Here is a 6,674-nt window from a genome sequence, read left to right on the forward strand (position 1 = left end):
TAGATTTAAACAAATATTATTCTGCATTTCCTATTTGCGTTTGAACGAAGATCTCTTTTCCAGTTGTACTGCGATTGCCATCCTGTATCGTCTAGCAGTAGGAGAGTAGGTAGCTCAATGGAGAGGTATAGTCGAAAGCTGCTTTTAAACCTAACCTTAATTACCGTATAAATGCGTTTGGCATTGCCATGGTCGACGTTAGAGAGAAAACCCAGCTTGTTTCCAAAGCTAAGTTCGGAACGCTTAAGAGTTTCGTCAAAGGAATACACTACGCGCTGGTCTTGTTACAAAGCATGCTAGCCGCTTCAATCGTGCCGCGTTCCCAGTCGAATATTCGCTACAGAGTAGTCGTACCTTCGTTCTCTTTCTGGTCGATGGCCCTTTGCGGGGCGTAAGATCCAAAAAGCGACGGAATGCAGCCTTGTGCGAGCCTGATCGAAGTTACGCGCACTTTTTTGCGTCGTTCACTGCAGTGACGGTAACACGTTGCAGTAATATCGCGGTGACTTCCGGTCCACTTGCATCACACCTTTGTTGTGTCATGCACAAGATGGCAAATCAATCGTCCGATCGAGGAAGATCCCACGCGAAATTCCACAAACACCTCCGTCCACGAGCACCTTCTTCTCGAGATCGGTTCGCGCTGCCACCAGAAATGGACAAATTTATCGGACGAACCAAGAGTTTATATTAAAGAATGAAAGAAAAAGCGTGTTTCACGCGTATCTCTGAAATTAAATTAAATTCCACATCGAACGATTACAACCATATTTGAACAAGTTTGACTAATTGAATTCAAAAGCATGGTTTATGAGGAAGCCAAATATTATTTCTGTTCCTGTTTTCCAGAACAGTTTCGCAAATTTTCCATATGCTATTGTGCAAACATGCTAGAACAAAACAATATCGAAAATTACCAGTCTGAATTATAAAATGAAATTATTTTCGACGTTGAGTAAATGTGAGTTTCTCCCGATAAGCTTAATTAATTGATTGAAAGCGCGATCGAAGAATCAAATAATATTTAATCGTCACAAGAAAATTTCGTAAATTAATCACACGTTACTTCGAATGGGTATTAGAACAAAATAACATTATGCAAGCTAATCCACGCAACTCTTCAACACGATGAACGCAGAGAATATATCGCTACGTTTCCATTAGTTTATAATTCTAAAGAAGTGTTGTCCATCTCCGATGTGCGTCACGTAAGGATCACCAGGGTCCTCCGACGGCCACGCTTTCCGGTTGCACGAGTTCGAAGTGAAGCATTTTCCTTCGCGGAAGATCCTCGATCCTTCCGGTCTGGCTCTCGTGGAAACTCTCAGGAAAACCTCGGAACCCCTCTAACGAGCACTTTGGAGGCGAAGTGTCCGTTTCACGGGCGCGAAAACACACAAAATCGAGGGGCGCACATTCGATCGTCGAATCCAAACTTTCTTCTCCGTCACTTGTCAGTGTCGGTGCGCCAAGTTCTCGCGGGGAACCGGAAGAAAGGTGAACCGCGCGCGGTTTCGTATTCGACCACCCGTCACTGCGTATGGAGAGCACTCGACGCGTCGATGGTTGCGCGAAAGCGTCGAGGAGCAGGCAGAAAAGACGTTTGTGTGGCAGGTAAACCGAGCGATTGCGATGCACGAGCTACACGTCGTGTTGTTGGCAAGCGACTAACCCCCAACGCCATCCTGCACCCCCGGACGCCGCGCATGCCCCTACCTTGAAGAACTCAACCCAACCCCTCTACTCTGTGCCGCCCCAAAACCACGGTGACTTCATCTTTTTTGACGAGATGCCTGCGAGAATCCCTCTTCTTCTCTTTCCTTTCACCCACCTTCTCCGTTCACCCGCGTTCTCTTCGAATCTCTTCTTTCATCCCCGCGACGTTCTTTTTGTTCCTTCTCCTTATCTCACCCCGGCTTATCTTTGCCCGACTGAGCTCTTAGCGCTTGTTTCATTGCTTGTTTTATGCGTGCTCGTAACTCGTTCTCGAGGGTGACGATTAGCTTCAGGATCGAGTCCGTTGTGTACTCCTATGTAACGATCAATTTGATCCTCCTCTTTAAAACAAATGTTTCATTTATCGTGGGAGAGACTACGTGCAATCTAGTACGAAAATGAATCATAAACCAAGAAGTTAAAAAGATCTTGTTGATCGACAGTCCACTACGTCAACAGTCACGGAAAAGACATCGAGATTGAAGGAAGCGTGAAAATTCCTTTGCAGTTGCTATAATATTCTGGAAGGCGAGTCCCACAATCCCAGTCTTTCGTCGTACCGAAGATTCTCCAGTAGGAGACACAACGTCGGAAGTTGAAGTTTAAGTCGATAGAGATGGTCAGCGTTCGCGAGCGGCGTCTTGGAAACGCTTAGAGTATACACACTCGCCTCAACAGGTACAAACGATGGGGACGTTCGTCTCCAGCAACGTATTGCCCTCTTTCATTCGAAATACCTTTGCGACGTGTGTCGAGCACTCGTTGCAAATTATTTTTTCTTTTTTTTTTCCAGTCACGTCTCGATGTACGGAGTGATTGCAGGAACTGGAACATGCATGGTGATCGAGAAGAACCGGGGGACTATCTTCCGATTACATCATTTTTTAAGGGTAACTTTATCATCGCCCATGCGCTGCTTTTAAACGATGAAATGTTCTGGCAGAAACGTTAGATTAATACTCTTTACGAATAAACGGGATTTAATGTAGCGAAATGTTAATAAATTCCGTGTCTAATTAGGCAAATGTATACCAATGTCTAAGGTATTGACGCGACTGGAACGAATCTTACAAAATAATTCCGCATTCTCCAGGGCGAGTCATCCATTTCCATTCTGCAGTAACGAGCTCCCAAAGTCTCTGCCCAACAAACCCTCTGTACAAGCGATACCACCTTTGTCTCGTTAAAATGATAAATATTGCGCTGAAAGATCTAAATACCGTGCGAAAGCGAAAGAGAACGATGCTCGTTTGCTAATAATCGTTCCCATTTGCAAGCTAAGAGTAATGTCGGGAGCAAATATTTCCACTAATTGTCGATGATTAATAAAGTCACCGGTAATACGATTAAATCGCATTCGAGCGAAGAACTGAGCACTCGAGGGAGGGAAAAATATCGATGGAAGCTCTCTACGAAGAAAAGAGCTTCCTGAAACGAAGACGCGAACAAACAAGCTGAATTCGTAGAAACACGAGCGGTATAATATCTCGTTTCTCTGTCAACCTACGGCCATTATTGTGGAAACAAATAAACCGACCCCCTGTATGAAAGAAGTTAATACTGTTTCGAATTTTGTTCGAATGCCATCGTCGCTCCATTGGCTAGCTAGTGTTTAAAACGCGGTCAAAACTCGTGTTTTCCTTTCGAATCGAGAAAATTCAGCGCGATAACAGTCTAACATTTCGAACATGGATAAAGGTGTCATAATTTTCCATCCCTGGTTCGCAGGTCGGTTGGAACAACCGAGACATCTTCGTGCGCCATTGGTTAAGGTATTATCGGCACTTGGATTGAATGCTAAATAAAGAGAATTGTATATCGCGTGCTACTCGACCTCCTATCTCTGTATTCGCGTTCATTTGAATCTAATTCTACATATAAATTCCTCGAAGTTACTATCGCTGATACAAAACGTTTCGCGATATCGGAGATTTACTAGAGTGGCTAGGAAAATGTGCGCGCGTTCAACTCCAAATACGCTTTGATCGTTTATTTTACGCATCTGGAGCAGAAAAAATGACGCTCGATTAATGCCCGAAATGACGGTCCGATGGAGGCAAAAATATCGGAATAAATTATTTCGCGGTGGAAAAAAACGGTCGAATAAAAAACACGCGTCTTCTGATTTGTTCGGTTAAAATTACAAACAGAATTATACAATTTAAATAAGTTTTACATGAACATTGAACGTTTTACAACGTATAACATTGAACACCTGTACAATTGAATATACATTAAGAAGAAATCGTTGAGTTTCTCTTCGTATTCTATTATTCGAATAAAATCCTATCCACCTCTGCTTTCAGAGTTGTCGATCGAGTGACGACTATCAAGTTTTATTGAAAATTTTATTTTATTGGGAAGAGACAAACTGACGAACAGTGACCCAAATATTTCTATCGTCGGTTCCACGTTTATTTCTAAATCAGGTTAGATTTTCGGTCCCTCTCAGTTTGGTATCTGCCTTCGATGAACCAAACCACGGAAGAGATAACGAATTAACGTCGAACTAATTGCAGGAAAACCGTAATTTTGTCTACAGCTCGCTCGCACGGTACGATAAACAAGGGCCATTTTGACGAGGAAGTAAAACGAGATCCGACCAAGGTTAAAAGAACTCGATGCACGAGGCAAGTATTTATTCAAGGGCCTCGGAGATGAGTTTACTAAAGTCACGACCCATTGAACCGACGGTAGAGGAATAACTTCGCGGACAAAGAAACCACGAGTACTTATTCAGACAGTTTTTTTCATCGTTCATCGCGAAGGAGCTATCGATTCCCTGGCTGCAGGTGCTCGCCTCGCCTCGCGCCTTCCTTTCTGCCTCACGCCTCCGCGCCCACCACCTATTCGCTTTGAGATCTTCCACAATTTTTCATCGCGGAATGATAACAATACCATTCGTTAAACCACTCTTTACATAAAATCGTCGCCTGCCCATTGTATTTTTTTCTTTTTGACCTCCGCCTCCAGCGACCACTGTATTTAATGGTTGCTCCCCGCGTAGCATTGTCCACGCGAATATCTCGCGGCTGTGTCGTTATAATCGCGACAATGACTCACACGCGACGTGGCGCCCAGATAAAGAATAACTGGCCGTACAACGTGATTTCTCAGAACGATCCTGGCCACTAAAATTTCGCAAATTTATCATTTCTATTTCTGTGATCGATTTAGCGTGCCGCCTGCACTTATTTCAAGTTCTCGATTCGTTTTATATTTTCGGTATGGAAGAGAATTTCTAGAACAGCCTATCGATCAAGAGATCTATTTTCACCCCAACTTGGAGGGCTTGGAGGTCCCTTCATTGCTGACATTGCTGATAAAAAAAAAAAAAAAAGAAAGTGAAAGTATTTTTGAAAGATGTATCGCGTATAAAACCTTCATCAAAATTGACGAAATACCGTCGAATGAAAGATCTAAATGAAACGTAAATTTCCTTTAAACTACTCATGGGAAAGCATGAATAGTTTCTATGTATAATATAAATAAACAAATGTCACAGCGCGGGTAGGAAAGAAGCCACAGGTCTGCATAAACTAGGCTAACTGCGCTGGATAGCGCGAGCGGAGTCTCATCTACGTGACATCTACCTATAACCGCTGTATCACCGAAGTCACGTATACGTGACAGCTGCTGTCAATGTATTAACTCTCCACTGCAACGAATATCGAACCTACCAAAAACTTTCTGAGCCTGCAAGGCTAACAGGAATGGCCACCTTTAAATTCGATCGATGAATTTCACACGGATATTTGTTTTTATCAGGTTCCTCGTCAAGGGCATTACGCGATAGGGGATTAGGAATCTTTTTCCCCGTCATTTGACCTCGAAGGAAAGAAAACATCCGCCGAGAGAGGCGAGGCGACGCGATAATCAATTCGATCGGGCTTGCGAATTATCACGGTAACGATAAGTGAGAAAGGGGGATGGTGCGTTCTCGCAAGAACTTTTCAATCTCTCCTGGTGCTCCAGCCACAGATAAGGGGATCTTGTAAGGCGGACGATTCGTTTTACTCCCTTTCTCCTGGAGCCCTTCGACTGCCTCCCGCGGGAGAGCCCAGGGTCGGTGTCGCGGCAGAGTAAAGAGGGTAAATCACCCCACGGCACTCACCTTAACGAGAGTAAACGGGCTCGTTCGGTGAATCCAGAAACTCCCCGAGCCAGGTACTATCGGCCATTTTCGGCTGAATAAGGGAAGAAAAGACTTGGTGCGCGTTCGTGATCGCGCCGGAAGCTATATCACACTTCGCTAAAGTTCACCTACCCCCGAGGAAAAACGCCGTGGAAGTTCACCGTCAGAGTTGTTTCTTCCCGAGTGTGTCGCGGAGGGAGGCGAGAGATCCCATAATGGAAGAGAAAAAATACAGACCTCGCTGCACCCTCGAATGTAAAGTTGAACCTTTGATTAATAATCTTTTTCGTTTGTGACCGTCGATATAGTAAATTCACCTTGTATCCTATAAATTGTATCCTTTCACTTTCCTATTAATGGGCTAATTTGAATCCGTTTTCTATCAAAGAAATCTGTCTCTCCTCACTCGTAAACATCGCCTCGAACCTGTAGAGGAAACTACGCGCGGCTCCGTTGCATTGGTTTTACATCGAGCACCGTTTTGCTCTCGAAAACCATCCAGAGAAACTTTTTCCAAGTCCCCGGTTAGCTTTTAATTAACTGTCTCTTGTACCCGATCGTTTCTGGGGTGTTTCCAGCGCCGCGAGCAAATAAAATTACCTAGTCGACGTAGCTGGCCACTTACATTTCGATTGCGGTGTAATTAGCGGTCAACGTACTTCTCTCGAGTTAATATTAAATCCCAGTTTTTGCTCCGTATGCTAGGCGATTCGTTACTCCGAACCCTTTGACTCTTTTTATTGTCACGAGAAAACCAACTGTTCTCCAGTACTGGCAGACACTTTCGTCTGACATGACACTGTCCATATTTTACTTGTTCCAG

At 44.1% G+C, this 6,674-nt stretch overlaps 1 protein-coding gene across 4 annotated transcripts in view; it reads right to left on the reverse strand.

Annotated features, from left to right (window-relative positions):
* Positions 1-1,656, reverse strand: part of LOC128873725 (neural cell adhesion molecule 2-like) — a 62,446-nt gene extending 60,790 nt beyond the window's left edge. Inside the window, exons 1-2 of one of the 4 annotated variants that reach the window (XM_054117498.1) lie at positions 1,118-1,656; positions 355-643 (exon numbers count right to left, since the gene is read on the reverse strand). The gene's annotated coding sequence lies outside the window, so the exon portion shown is untranslated. Of the gene's footprint in view, positions 1-354 lie in introns of all 4 variants that reach the window. The other 3 variants (XM_054117497.1, XM_054117496.1, XM_054117495.1) reach the window with 3 other exon arrangements.
* Between the last annotated feature and the right edge of the window lie 5,018 nt (positions 1,657-6,674).

Source organism: Hylaeus volcanicus, chromosome 3 (genome assembly GCF_026283585.1).
Source record: "Hylaeus volcanicus isolate JK05 chromosome 3, UHH_iyHylVolc1.0_haploid, whole genome shotgun sequence".
Taxonomy (NCBI): Eukaryota; Metazoa; Arthropoda; class Insecta; order Hymenoptera; family Colletidae; genus Hylaeus; species Hylaeus volcanicus.